Source organism: Echinops telfairi, unplaced genomic scaffold, assembly GCF_000313985.2.
Source record: "Echinops telfairi isolate 266 unplaced genomic scaffold, ASM31398v2 ScPeMD7_18;HRSCAF=68, whole genome shotgun sequence".
In the NCBI taxonomy this organism is placed as follows: Eukaryota; Metazoa; Chordata; class Mammalia; order Afrosoricida; family Tenrecidae; genus Echinops; species Echinops telfairi.
In genome coordinates this window covers 30446857-30462721 of record NW_022103915.1, presented here as the reverse complement: position 1 = coordinate 30462721, position 15865 = coordinate 30446857, and the positions used below count along the sequence as shown (strand labels likewise).

Here is a 15865-nt window from a genome sequence, read left to right as displayed (position 1 = left end):
TTGAGTCATAATTCACACTGAAGACTACAATCCTTGATCTTCATCCGAAAATGCTTCAAATCCTCACTTTCAGCAGGCAAGGTTGTATCGTCTGTACGTTGCAAGTTGTGAATAAGCCTTCCTCCAATCTTTATGTCAAGTTTTTCTTCATATAATCCAGATTCTCCGATGCTTTGTTCAGAATACAGATTGAATAAGTATGATGAATGGATACAGCCCTGATCCACACCTTTCCTGCTTTCAGATCATACAGTATTCCCATGTTCTGTTAACACAACTACCTCTTTCATCCATGTACAAATTCTGAATGAGCACAATGAAGTGTTCTGGAATTCCCATTCTTCTCAAGGTTATCCATAGTTTGTTATGATCTGCATAGTTGAATGCCTTTAAATAGTCAGTAAAACACAAGCAAACACAGATGAACATCTTTCAGGTATTCTCTGATTTCAGCCAATATCCATCTGACATCAGAAATTATATATTTTGTTCCACATCCTCTTGTGAATCCAGCCTGAACCACTGGCAGCTCCCTATCCATATACTGCTGCAACCATTGCTAGATGATCTTCAGCAAGATTTTCCTTCCATGTGATAGCAATAATATTCTTCTATAACCTGAGCATTGTACTGGGTCAGCTTTCTTTGGAATAGGTATACATATGGATCTCTTCCAGTCAGTTGGCAAGTAGCTGTCTTCCAGATTTCTGGCAGAGATGAGGACGTGCTTGCAGTGCTTCGTTAGCTTGTTGAAACATTCTGATGGGCATTTCATCAATTCCTGGAGCCTTGTTTTTGGCTAAGGCTTTCAGCATAGCATGAACTCTTCCTTCAGCACCATTGGTTCTTGCTCACATGCTACCTACTGAAATAGTGGAATGTCAACTATTCTTCTTGGTACAGTGATTGTGTATTCTTTCCATCTTCTTTTGATGCTTCCTGCATGCATCATTCAATATTTTGCCCATAGAATCTTTCAATATTGCAACTCTAGCCTTGAGGTTTTTTCTTGAGTTCTTTCAGTTAAGACAGTGGTTCTCAACCTTCCTAAGGCCACGACTCTTTAATACAGTTCCTCGTGTTGTGGTGACCCCCCCTACCATAACATTATTTTTGTTGCTATGTCACCACTGTAATTTTGCTACTGTTATGAATCAGGTGACCCCTGTGAAAGTGTCGTTTGACCCCCAAGGGGGTCACGACCCACAGGTTGAGAACCGCTGGTTTAAGAAAGCGTGATTCCATTTGGTTTTCTAACTCTGCGTCTTTGCACGTTTCATTACAATATGTTCCTTTGTCTTCTCAAGCTGTTCTTTGACATTTTCTTTTCAGCTCTTACACTGACTCCATCGTTTCTTCCATTTGCCTTAGCTACTCTGTGATTAAGAGGTAGTTTCAGAATCTCTTCTGACATCCACACTCGGGCGAGCCAGCTCACCAGTGGAAGCAAGGTCAAGAGGGGCGCGGTGGCAATGACAAAGGACAGCAGAGGTAAAAGAAGGAGAAGAGACAAAGTTGGGGCACAGGGGGCTCAAGGAGAAGGACCTCCACGGTCCAGTTCTTTATTTGAGGCAGGTTTAGATGCAGCCCTTGTCATGTACCCTGCATTTGCATTCCATGACAAGTTCTTAGACAACGGGTTTGTTGACATGTCTTCAAAGGCAAGCAAAGAAGCAAAAATGTCTTTTTTTTCATCGTTCTTCTCTTTTTTTAAAAAAAATCATTTTATTAGGGCCTCATACAACTCTTATCACAATCCATACACACATCAATTGTGTAAAGCGCATTTGTACATTCATTGCCCTCATCATTCTCAAAACTTTCTTCTCCACTTAAGCCCCCGGCATTAGGTCCTCATTTTTCCCCTGCCTCCCTGCTCCCTCCTCCCTCATGAGCCCTTGATAATTTATAAATTGTTATTTTGTCATATCTTGCCCTGTCTGACGTCTCCCTTCATCCACTTTTCTGTTGTCCGTCCCCCAGGGAGGAGGTCACATATAGTTCCTTGTAATCGGTTCCCTCTTTCCTACCCACTCTCCCTCTACCCTCCCTGTTTCGCCACTCACAGCACTGGTCCTGAAGGGATCATCCACCCTGGATTCCCTGGATTTCCAGTTCCTATCTGTACCAGTATACATCCTCTGGTCTAGCCAGACTTGAAGCAAGAATGTCTTAGCAAGTCAGCTATGATCTGGGAGGGAAGATAAAGGCAGAAGGAGACAGCATAACTGTCTGCCAAATGCTGAGTTCCCGCACAGTTTCCTAGAAAACAAAAGGGAAAGTGTCTACCTGTTCTTAGCTGAAGTTCAGACCATCCAGTGACTCGGCTCCTGGGATGAGGTGTCAGCACGCTCCCAGGGGCTGTGCCTAAACCCTGGATTGTGGTGATCCTGCCCTACTTGAAGAAGGGAATGAAGGTTCAGACTCCGGTAAATGTACTCTGTCACTCGGAAGTCTGGGAACTCCTTTCCCAGAGTTCATCTTAAGGTAATCTGCTCTGGGAAGAGATGACAATGCCCCAGGAGCACGATTCTCTGATTGAAGCACCCCAGCCAGCAGTGGAGGTAGAGGAAGCTAAAACCTTTCATGATCTGGGTGTGACAGATGTGTGTGTGAAGCCGGTGCCCAGGTGGGATGGATGAAGCCCACAAAGATCCGGGTGGAAGCTATTCCTTGGGCTTTACAAGGTCGTGATGTCATTGGGCTGGCAGAAACAGGCTCGGGAAAACGGAGGCCTTTGCTTTGTCCGTTCTGAATGTCCTGCTGGAGATACCCCAGCAGCTGTTTGCCCTGGTTCCTACTCTGACTCAAGAGTTGGCCTTCCAGATCTCAGAGTAGTTTGACATCCTGGGCTCCTTGACTGGAGTACAAACTGCCCTGACTGAAGGGGGAATTGATTCAATACCCCAATCTCTGGCCCTGTGAGAGAAAAAAACACCGCGTGTGGTGATAGCAACTCCTGGTCGACTGATTGACCATTTAGAAAATACAAAAGTTTTCAACTAGAGAACTCTTGGTTATGGATGAAGTGGGCTGAATATTGAATATGGATTTTGAGACAGAGGTTGATGAGATCCTCAAAGTGATTCCCCTAAGACCAGAAAATGTTCCTCATCAAAGTGACCATGACCAAGAAGGTGCAAAAACTTCACGAGCAGCTATGAAGAATCCTGTGAAATGTGTCATTTCCTCTAAATACCAGACCATTGGGCAATGACAGCAATATTACCTTTTTCTTCCCTCCAAGTTCAAGGATACTACCTGGTGTATATCCTAAAGGAGTTGGCAGGGAACTCCTTTATGATATTCTGCAGCAAAAACACTCAGAGAATCGCTCCACATCACCGCCGGAATCGTGGATTGACTGCCACGCCCACTCCAGGGACAGATGAACTAGACCTGGCACCTGGGAGCCCTGAATGAATTCAAGGTAAAAGCTCCTACCATTCTTCTAGCCGCTGAAGCAACATGCTGAGGCTTAGCTATTCCTTATGGAGATGTTGTAGTCTACTTTGACATTCCCACCCATTCCAAGGATTACCTCCACCGCTAGTAGAACGGCCTGAGCTGGGCCTTCTGGGAAGTCTATTACCTTTGTCAGCACAAAGGTACAATACAAGCCTTTAAGGCTGCGATGATGAAGCCAATGGCCTGTAGATATAAAGGCACGATGCCTCTTTCTCGACTCCGGGGTACATCTTGGGTACAGCTTTAAAACGGTGATATTCATCTTCTCAGCTTGTGCTTTATTCGCGTGAATGTGAAATGATAAATTTACATGTTAAAAAAGACATAATGTGAAAAAAAAAAAGACATAATGTGTACCCACCAATCCCCTCTTTGACATTTTTAATTAAAATGCAATTAATATGAGCTGGTTATTTGCCTTCTCTAAAAATCAATCTCCAGAGGGCTTAACGTTGCTTTTTTTTTTTTTACCTTATTGAAATGATCTCCAATTAAGTTCCATTCGTATTTACTTTGGTGGTGTGGATATGGTGTCATGCAACCATCAGAAACATTCCACTCTCACGTCAGCCACGTTTGTTTTTGTAAATTCCTAAGCTGATGGCCCAGCTAGAGCACAGCTTGCTGCAATTCAGCAGACGTGCCAGTTAGTTCATCATCCTCTCTGGCTTGAGTGTTCCAAGGTATACGAGAACCCTTTTGCTACTTTTGGTCAAAATGTTCTGTTGTGATGGACATGCCATTCCAGTGACAGCGGCAGTGGTAGTCATGGCTACCAGTCCCAGGACAGCAGCAATCGTGGTCCTTGGAACAATTCTGATGCAGTCTTCTACGGGAAGGAGGTTTCTGGACTGTCTTCCCACCTGTGATGCGTTTGCACCAGAACCCATAGTTATTTCCCCAGTCGGCTTATAAGATAAAATAACAGTAACATAAAAATACAAATACAAATAATGAATAAGAAAGAAAAGACCACCCTCAGTATTTTAAAAACCAGGCAAGAAATGTTAGTCCTGGAACAAGCAAGAACCACTCGCAACTAGAACTAATTTAGTTGGAGTCAAGGGGGAGGTCAATGGACCAAGCATGGAGTTTGATTCAGCATAATCAAAATGACAATTATCTCTGTCTGATGGTAAGACTGTTAGAGACCCTTGCCTATGACTAGACAGTGGCTTAATCTGACTCCGTCCTTTGCAGATGCATTTTGGGCTGTCACTGTCCTCCATGGCCTTTTAAACACTGATGCTTTTCCCTCCGTCCTATTTGGATTTTATAATTGTCATCTTTGGATCACACAGGCTGGTGTGCTTCTTTCACGTGGACTTGTTTGAATACAAGCCTTTAAGACCCCAGACACTATTCTAATTGATAGATGGGCACCATCTGCTTTCTTCACCACTCTTTGCTGTTTTCTTCAGTGATCATTTCATGAAGGTGAGTATCAAGCAGAGCCATGTGATCAGAAAGAACTGTTCTTGGATGGAGGCTAGACTTAAGTGGGAGCCCAGAATCCATCCGTTTTTCTGTGGGATATGCACACCCAGCCAGCTTTTCAAGATGAGAATGCTGTCTTTAGAAAAATTTATGGGGGAAAAATGAGGAGCTGATGCTGGGGGCTTAAGTGGAGAGCAAATGTTTTGAGAATGATAAGGGCAACGAATGTATAAATGTGCTTTACACAATTGATGTATGTATGGATTGTGATAAGAGTTGTATGAACCCCCAATAGAATGACTAAAAAAATAATAAAGAACGAAGGCAAAAAGAGAGAGAAAAATTTACATGTAAAGTATGGTTAAGACATAATAAAATGGTAAATAAAAAAAAATAAAGTCAAACCAAGTATACAAAAGGCAAAAAAAAAAAAAAAAAAGACATGTCTACAATCTACAATCTAGACAGGTGGCATTCAATGAAGTTTCATTTACCATGATGTTTCCAACAGCAAGTATATGAGACAATTTCACACAAGAATGTATATACAGGGTCTCATTTCTAGAACAAGAATAGGTGGAACGAGCCAGTACTTCAAAAATTCCCTAAACATCCTGTCATAGGTTTTGTGGCTAGAGGTGCTTTCTATCGATCCCATCATTCAGGGCCTGTGCTAGGTGTTAATAACCAGGCAGCCGCAAGGCCTTCCTCAGGCCACGCCAGTAGTTGTTCTTTCCTTCCTGGGTGCAGCTCGCTGAAGAGGCATCACGGATGCGCTCCATCCCCTGTGAAAATACAGACATAGCTTTCCCTTGGGCAGTTAGTGTACCTGCATGCCATGTTCCATTGTCATCTTTCCATAATATTGGAGGGACCTAAACTTTTTTGCCTTTTTAGATCACATTCCTTTGAATTGGCCGCAGCCAGAGCTGTCCCACCTCCAGCCCCAGCACAATCACCTTGGCCCAACAATATTTGCAAATCCATAGGGACTCCATGCTCTAAATTTCTTCTTGCTTGCATCTCTGGCCCCTCAGTCCACCAAGTCTTAAATAGCAAATAGTCAGATGGAGTCGTACAAGCCTTAGTAAATGCCATCCAATCAGCAGGAACAAGCCGCTCCCCTTCAGCCCAGGATTTTATCATTGTTAATATAAATGAAGATATAATTTTGTATTATGCCACTGTCTGTTGCATTTATTTTTTATAATGTAAAGGGAAAAGAGGTATGTCTAGCTTCTCTTAACCCCTGAGGATTGTTCACATGAGGTGAATGGCTAATAACAGTCACAGGACATGCAAGGCAAGTGTCTAAGACCCCTTCTAAAATTCCCCATTCCACTCTAGATAACACAGAGCCTTTCTGCCGGGATGTTAAGCTGTTCTGTATGGAGGATGCCTTCTGCATCGCTTCCTCATTGTCACATAGTGTGTGATCAGACACATTCAAAGTTAACTTTGTAACGTGAGTGTCCTCCAAGGAGGAGGAGGAAAAGGAGTATGGGGAGGAGCGTCATCCTCCTCAGGAAACTTCCCGTCCTTCTGCCTTAGCTTTCTCAAGACTATTATCCACTAACTCCTAATGACACAGCGACTCCTGCGGAGTCCTGTATGCATGCACACCTGCCTTTATCGTCACACGTCCCTTCGTTTATGCAATGGCCCTAAAACTACCGCAATTAAAGCCCATAAAGACCTAGTATCACAAGGTAAATGTTCCCCTCTGGCATATGCAGCCTGCACGTTTCTGGCCACTTTACTCCATGTATCTAAGTCTAAAGTACCTTCTTCTGGAAACCAAGGATGATACTGCTTAACTGTTTTCAAACGTGAAAGTAATTTTGACCTTAGCACGGTGGCGCTGCTTGTTCTAATCAAATGAGAAAGAAAATGGCTGTCAACTGACATCCAGCTTCTGCCTTGCCCTGACAAGTTCCCCCTGCTCTTTATTACTCACAAATTCTCCCAGGGGCCTGCAGACCCTGCTTGTTGCTTGTTTTCGTTTTCTCTGGGCTTTTCCTCCTCTTCACAGGGCCTTCTTCAGGTCCCCATTCAGGCACCAGCTCACCAAGGGAAGCAGGGTCGAGAGGGCCCGGTGGCAATGACAAAGGACAGCAGAGGTAAAAGAAGGAGAAGAGGCAAAGTTGGGGCACAGGGGGCTCAAGGAGAAGGACCTCCACGGTCCAGTTCTTTATTTGAGGCAGGTTTAGATGCAGCCCGTGTCACGTACCCTGCATTTGCATTCCATGACAAGTTCTTAGACAACGGGTTTGTTGACATGTCTTCAAAGGCAAGCAAAGAAGCAAGAATGTCTTAGCAAGTCAGCCATGAACTGGGAGGGAAGATAAAGGCAGAAGGAGACAGCATAACTGTCTGCCAAATGCTGAGTTCCTGCACAGTTTCCTAGAAAACAAAAGGGAAAATGTCTACCTGTTCTTAGCTGAAGTTCAGACCATCCAGGGACTCGGCTCCTGGGTTGAGCTGTCAGCACGCTCCCAGGGGCTGTGCCTAAACCCTGGATTGTGGTGATCCCATCCTACTTGAAGAAGGGAATGAAGGTTCCGACTGTCCGGTAAATGCACTGTTACTCAGAAGCCCGAGAGATTTTTCCCTCCAGATTTCCCCGTAAGTGTGTTTGGGCAATCTCCTCACCCCGCTAACCCCCTCACGCACACTGATATAATCCTTTCTTTTTAATGACCGTTGCTTTCTTCCTGAATGATGATCTTGATGGCCTCCCACAGCTCATCAGGTCTGTCACTAGTGTTGAATGGCAGCAAGTCTATTCTTGAAATGCCCTTGACATCAGGTAGGATGGACTCAAGATCATATTTGATTCTTGTGGGCTCGCAATTTTCCTCAGTTTCAATCTGAAGTTTCATAGGAGCAATTGATAGTCTGCTCCACAGTCACCCCTGGCCCGGTTTCAGTTGCTGACGTTGAACCTCTCTATCATCTCTTTCCACAGATGTAGTCGATATGATTTCTGTGTATTTTATTTGGAGAAGCCATGCGTCAGTGACCAGCCTCCACAACCGAATTGGTCCAAGGGGTGGTTGTATAATTGAAGGGTAAATCAAAGAGACATCAGACAAGACATGCAAGAGCTCAACTTGCATGAAGACCGGGACCAGAGAGGAGCGGCGATGTCTTCTCTTAACAGACTTCCAGAATCTCGGGCATGCAAGCCGCATCATACACAGACACAACAGGAATGGGTTGGATTAGAGGCGTACACGTAACAGGAAGGGGATGAACTCCAGGATACACACAATAGGAAGGCACATACGTAACAAGATGGGCGGGTTCTAGAGTCAAGATGGCAGTCTAACCTTGTTCGTCTCTGAGCTGGCTTGTCCCTGAGCTCTTCTCCAGGGGAACAATCTGTGATCTTTATCAGAAGGGAGTGGGCCATACGTAGGCTGGGTGGTCTGATCGCTCTTCATGGCAGACAGCCTTCAGGCAGACAGCCTCCAAGCGGTTAACCTTCCAGAGTATAGTAGTGACCATGTGCTTGCAAATAGCACCTTAAACTTGGCATTATTACAGGGGGCTCATTGTGGGGAACAACTTTTATTGAGGAGAATGTGACCGGGGTGCATCTCCAAGTCACGAGCGTGAAGGCCTCCCTCCACGAGAGTCTCAGCCTCCCAGACTCCTTAAATATGAGCGTAGAGAATTTGTCCGCAGTCGCTCTCTTCCTGGGTCTCAATTTCCCACACCCATGTGTATGTGTACTAACTGTATTGTCGATGGAAGATCTTTGCTATGAACAAGTCTCTGGTCGTGCCACATTCTATCCTGCAATCTTCAGCTGTGTTTCTAGCACCAAATCTAGATTTTCAGCTACCGCTCCTTCTTGTTTCCAACTTTTGCATTCCACTTACCAATAATTATCAATGCATCTTGATTGCATGCTTCAGCAATTTCTGACTAAAGACTCTGATAGAATTCTTTAATTTATCACCAGTTTTTGTGGTTTGTGCATAAATTTGAATAATAGTTGTTGTATTGCTTGGATTTCCTTGAATGAGGATAGATACAATCCTATCACAGACAGCACTGTACTTCAAGGTGAACCTGGAAGTATCCTTTTTGCCATCTTGATTGTGTTCCAACATAGCAAGTCATATTATTTCCTGATTCAAAATGTCCAATACGTTTGTTTCCGCTCACCAATGCCTAGAATATTGATCTTCATGCATTACATTTTATTTTTGACTACTTCCAATTTTCCTAGATTCATACTTCATACATTCCAGGCTTCAATTATTAGTAACATTTTTCAGCTGTTTCTTCTTCCCTTGAGTTGTGCCCATCAACAAATGAAAATCCCAAAGGCTCCACTCCCACAGGCTCTCCTCTGTTCGTGTCACCCTGGTCGACGTGTTGAGAAGCAGCACCTCCTCAGTCATATTGTTAGGGCCTTCCAAGGGGTCTATGGTCAGGCCCTGCATCCGACATCCTCCTTCCATTCGTTGGGCCCTCTGCACCTGACAATGTGTTCATGCTGCACATAGGTGTTCAAAGGCTACTTCCTCCGAAGTGAGCGGCCGATTCCAGTGTGCTCTTGGTCTGGAAGCGTCACTAAAACCTATTCACGTTGGATGACCCTGCTGGAGTTTGAAATACCAGTGATGCAGCTTTCAGCATCACAGCGTGAGACAGTTAAAGTTTATTGTGCCAACCTGGCCGATAAACACATGTGGGGTTCATTGAATGATGGAGAGATATATGGCTGGGTGAGCCGCGCCTTTCTAGTTCTCAGGTTTCTTGCTTTCTGATGGTGGGTCCAAGGTGCAGCTGCCTTAGCCAGTTCCCTGCTTCAGCTGGCAAGGCTCACTTCCTGCAAGATATCCCTGAAGAGAAGCCACATGGACCTACCCCGATGCAGCCCTGGGTGCTGGAGCAGCCATGTGGAGACCCTGCCAGCGCTGAGATGCTTACACATTCACTGATTCGGCTTTCCTCCTGCATAGTGTGTGTTTTGTGAGATGGAGGAGGACTTTGTGGATTGGTGTTGGACATATGGGTTAATGTTGGACTTGGGGGCTTGGGCAGCACTGAGTTGGGATGTTTTCTTGATGTGCACTTACCCTTTATATAAAACTCTCTCTTATACATATGGGTTTCTGTGGATTTGTTTCTCTAAAGTACCCAGACTACCACAATGACACACACACAAGTGGCCACACTACAACAAACTGACAGGCGAGTGGTGGCTGGTTTATTAGCCATCAAGAACATGACAATGAGCTAGCCTTCACTACTCATCAGATCCCCGCAGTGCAATATCTGATAATCCCATGGGTGCGTGAAGGTCCAGCTCGGTAGACACTCTTACTTGGGACTAGCGGGAGTAGACATGGATTTAACCACTTTGGAAAATCAGCACTGATTGTAAAGTTGGACATTCAGAGATCCCTTGATGCAGCCGCTTCCCGTCTCCATGGGCCGCACTCCACAAACTCCCTGCCCTCTGGCCAATTCTGATCCACAGGGACCCTGGAGGAGAGAGGAGAAGCACCCCTGTGGGTTTCTGAGGCTCTTTCTCCTGTGGAGCCGCCTGTGGTTTCGAACAGCTTCCAGTTAGCAGCCTAGTGTGTCAGCCACGACGCCAGGAGGCTTCCCCTGCTCAAAGACATCCACATGTTTATTGCAATATTGTTTTGACTCACTCAACTTCCAGAGAATATTGGAAGTTACCCAAATATCTGTTGAAGGAAAATGAGTACATGAAAGGCTGTTGTCACACAAGAGGCTATTACACAAAAGTGCAACTCTAAGAACAAGCACATGTAACAACCTAGACTAATTTTAAGAAAGTGGAGCTTTGGTGGCATAGTGGTTATGTTAGGTAGCCCCTGTAGAGGAGGTTGGAAAGAAATCAGCAACCATTAGACACTTATGAAGACCCCAAACTGAGCATGCTCATATTCAAGCCCCTGAGTCAGGTGAGAGGTACACCTGGGTGGGCCAAACTAGGCCAAGGCTCATGACATCACCCAGGTGGGCTTAACTCAGGCAATGGGGTCAACCAATATCATCAACCACGCCTTCCCCAAGCCAGGGGGTGGTCTAGAATAAAGGCAGGCAGCACGCTCTGGGAAGCTCTCTCTGACCCTGCTCCTGGTCAGAGACAGGTGGAGGGGAATGCACCTGCTCCGGGCCTACTTGGGACCCACGGCCTCTTGGCCCATATGCTTTCAGCTTCTAGGGTTCTTGGGCTTCTGGCCTCCTGGGACACCCCCCACCACCACACCACCACCGAGATCCACATGCATGGATGCTCTTTTCCACGTGGTTGTTCAGGCCCAGTTGTGAACCTCGTTGAGACTGTAAAACCTGAAACTTGTCCTGTCCTTCATGAAGACTCACTTGGATTACAAAACGGGCTTCAGCGTGAATTCTTTCATTGTGTGAAGCCAAGAACCAAGGTATTACCCACTCCAGAAACCTAACAGTTACATGTTAGGCTGCCAACCACAAAGTCAACAATTAGAACACTTAGTTGCTCTGTGGGAGAAAGATGAGGTATTTTAATCCCATAAAAAGTTATGCTCTCACATGGCCGGCCCCACTATGAGACACGACATCCCTCACTGACTCATAGCCCTACAGGGAACAACACTGGAGACACAGTGTGGAAACTGCCCGATCTGACCCCACCACACCGAGGCAAAACATTAAGGGCATGCAACGGAACAGCAAGGGGAACAGAGCAACAAAGTCCCCAGGGCACACCTAAAATAGACTTTGGGGCCAGGGCATGGCACCCCATTAGACTCTACCAGAAAACACTCCTAAAGGCCAACAAACAGTCCTTGAACTATCTACAGACTTTTCTTTCTTTTTTTCTCATTGTTTTTTGTTGTTGTTTTGTTTTCTTTTCTTTTGTTGCTTTGTTTTGCTCTGTCTTATTTTTGTGCATGTTATTATCTCCGCAGGTCTGTCTAAATAAGATAGGCTGGATGAACAGTCTGGAGGAGAAAACAACAGGATCTACGGTTCCCAGGGGACGTGGAAGAGGAGGAGGTGGGTGGAAAGGAAGTGGTGTTACCAAACCCAGGGACAAGGGAAAAACAAGGGATCCAAAATCGGTGGTGATGAGGCCTGGTATGGCTTGATCAAGGGTAATGTAACCGAGAGGAATTATTGAAACCCAAATGAAGGTTGAGCATGATAGTGGGACAAGAGGAAAGTAAAAGGAAATAGAGGAAAGAACTAGGAGGCAAAGGGCATTTATAGAGGTCTAAATAAAGACATGCACATATGCAAATATATTTATATATGAGGATGGGGAAATAGATCTATGTGCATATATTTATAGGTTTAGTATTAAGGTAGCAGAAGGACATTGGGCCTCCACTCAAGTACTCCCTAAATACAAGAACACTTTGTTCTGTTAAACTGGCATTCCGTGATGCTCACCTTCCCAACATGATTGATGAAGACAAAGTGGGTGCATAAGCAAATGTGGTGAAGAAAGCTGATGGAGCCCGGCTATCAAAAGATATAGTGTCTAGGGTCTTAAAGACTTGAAGGTAAACAAGCAGCCATCTAGCTCAAAAGCAACAAAGCCCACATAGACGAAGCACACCAACCTGTGTGATCACAAGGTGCCAAAGTGATCAGTTATCAGGCATCAAAGAACGAAAAATCATATCATTGTGAATGAGGGGGAGTACAGATTGGGGACCCAAGACCCATCTGTAGGCAACTAGATATCCCCTTACAGAAGGGTCGTGGGGAGGAGACAAGCCAGTCAGGATGCAGTGTAGCAAGGATGAAACATACAAGTTTCCTCTAGTTCCTAAATGCTTCCTCCCCACCCAATATCATGATCCCAGTTCTACCTTACAAATCTGGCTAGATCAAAGGATGTACACTGGAAACACAGGGAATCCAGGACAGATGATCCCTTCAGGACCGAAAGGGTGGAGGGAGGGTAGGGTGGAAAGGGGGAACCGATTACAAGGATCTACATATAACCTCCTCCCTGGGAGATGGATAACAGAAAAGTGGGTGAAGGGAGACGTCGGACAGTGTAAGATATGACAAAGCAATACTAATTTATAAATTATCAAGGGTTCATGAGGGAGGGGAAAAATGAGCTGCTACCAAGGGCTCAAGTAGAAAGTAAATGTTTTGAGAATGATAAGGGCAACAAATGTACAAATGTGCTTGACACAATGGATGGGTGGATGCATTGTGATAGGAATTGTATGAGCCCCCAATAAAATGATTAAAAAAAAAGAGTTATGGTCTCTGAAAGCAGTGGGGGCAGTTATATCCTGTCCTATGATTGCTGAGTCAGAAAGGACTCAGTGGCAGTGAGTTTGCAGGGATTTTTTGTTTTGTTTAGAATATTGGGAGAGAAAACAAGCTATAGCACATCAACTTTATATGAGCTATACAAAGCTGAAAAACTAGGGAGGGAAAAAAGGAGCTGATACTAAGGGCTCAAGTAGAAAGAAAATGTTTTGAAAATGATGACAACATATGCACAAATGTGCTTGATACAATGGATGTGGATTTGTGATAAGAGCTTAAGAGCCCCCAATAAAATGATTTATTAAAAAGAAAAACTAAGTAAAAATCAATTAACACTTCTTTTAATGGTTATCCTTGGGGCCGAGGGAAGGCAGGGAATTGCAATAGGAAGAACGCACACATCGATGTGATGATACTGGAAATGGTTTCAGGTGTTTTTTTTAAGATGGAATCCTAGGTATTTATTTTGCTTTCATGCTCACAGAATGTAAGCTGCCATTCAATTGACAGAATTCTAGAACATGTCAGAATCAATATTCAGTAAAAGTTGAGAAATATTTGATGCATTGGTGGCGTTTTATGGTTTTTCGTTTCTGATTATTCAGTGTTAGTATATTGTGTGTGGTTCATTTCTGTGTTGATCCTGAATCCTGCAACCCTGCTCACTTCACTATCAGTTCTAGTTTACTTCGTGGGGACGATTCCTGGTGGTGTTCAATGGAGACAATCGCGTCCTGTGAATGGGGAGCTTTCTCGTTCCTTCACAGTCTGCATTTCTTTTCTTTGCCTTACTGCACTGGCCAGACCTTTGCGTATTCATGTCAAACGGGAGTGGGAAGAGTAGATATCTTTTGTTCCTGATACTAGAAATAAAATATACAGTCTTTTACCATTAAGTACATTAGGTATAGGAGTTTGTATATGCCCTTTACCAAGATGTAGAAGTTGTTTTCAATTCCATGCTTTTTGAGCATTTATATCATGAATGGAAGCTAAATTTTGTCACTTTTTTTTACTGCCTCACTTGATGTGATCATGTATGGCTTCATTTACTTAGACTGTTAAGATGGTGGATTGTATTAATTTTCAAATATTGAACCAACTTTGCATTCCTAAGCTTAACATGCACTTGATAATGATGCATTTTTAATGCAATAATGTCATATTCTTTTGATCTATTTCATGTATGGCTGGATCAATGAATACTTTGATGAGGATCCCCCCCCCACTCCCTCCCGGCCCAGCCCACCCCCTTTCGGCATGGAGTTCTTTTTGTACTAACCTTTGTCTGCTTTTGGTTTGAGTATAATCTTTTTCAAAAGGAGCCTCATGGTGTGGTGTGAAGTGTGGCTGCTAACAAAAGAGCCCTGGTGGTTCCAGATCACCAGCTGTGCGGTGAGAAGAAAGATGAGGCAGTCTGCATCCAGAATAACAGTAGCCCTGCAAACCCTAGGAGCTGTCTACTTTGTCCTTACTGTAGGGTCACTGGGAGTCAGAATCAATTCCAAGGCGCCTGTTGTGGAAAGTATTTGGTGCATTGTACCAAGTCTTGACAACGTGTATGCCCAAGGGTTCCACGTCTGCGAATTTATCTTCAGAAAAGAGATTGTTCTTACACGGAAGTTGGATTCAGATAACCCTCGATTTGAATATCCATTCATCAGTTGACTAACTGCTTACATTCTGTGGGTCTGTTTCCTAATCTGTCAAACAGAGATACGCCCTTTCTTCACAGAATTGTTGTTAAAAGGGACAATTCAGTGCCCAGACGTGGTATGTTTAGAATAAACGGTAGCCCTTGATTCTGTGTTGTCGACCAGCCTCTGCAGGGCAATTCTGACTGGATCAGAAAACACCATCTTTGCTCTTATTCACTCCCACTTTTGTCCTTTTGGGTAAGTAAGCTTTTTATCAAGGAAACCTGCTGGCATAGGGGGTTACAAATTGGGCTGCTAACCACAGGGTCATAAGTTCGGAAGCACCAGCCCTCTACAAGAGAATGAGGCTTTCTCCTCCGGTAATGATTTACAGTCTCAGCAACCACAGGGGCAGTTCCACCCTGTCTATAGGGTTGCTTAGAGTTGGAATGGCTTCGATGGTAGTGAGGGTTTTTGTTTTATTATTTTTTTAACTTCCTTATTCGCGATTCTTCTGGTTTATTTATTAGATGTGCTGGGCGTCAGCGGCATAAAAACCAAAAAGATGTCGTTCCTACCCTCAGAGGGCTGAGTCTATCAGAGATACACAGGCAAAATGATCAGGATTAAACAGTGCTAACAAGCACTATAATGGGAGAGGCAGTGCACTAAGAGGCAGTGCACTCCGAGGCCAGGGGCCTACAACGTATCCTGCCGAGCCTCCAGGATGCGGGTGGCGTGGGGTGACCGGGCAGAAGCTTACAGTCTCCATAACAACGGGACCAGCTAAATTCTTCAAGCTTCTCAAGTCACTTTTGTTCTTCGTCTGAACGGACGGAGAAAGGCCACTTCCGGGCCCCGCCCCGCCCCGCCCCTCTGTAGACCGACCGAGTCCCACTGCTCTGATTGGCTCAGGTGCATCAGAGGGCGGGAGCAGACGCATGGGGGCGTGGCCTAAGTCTCCCCCACGGGCGATTGGCTCGCAGAGCGGAAGCTAACCTCGTCCGCCCCGGAAGAGCAGCCGTGCGGTCTCGCGGTGCGGACTTGGC

At 44.8% G+C, this 15865-nt stretch overlaps 1 pseudogene; it reads left to right on the top strand.

Moving 5' to 3' along the window:
• The first annotated feature begins 2507 nt into the window (after positions 1 to 2507).
• Positions 2508 to 3638, top strand: LOC101654558 (annotated as a pseudogene).
• The last annotated feature ends 12227 nt before the right edge of the window (positions 3639 to 15865 follow it).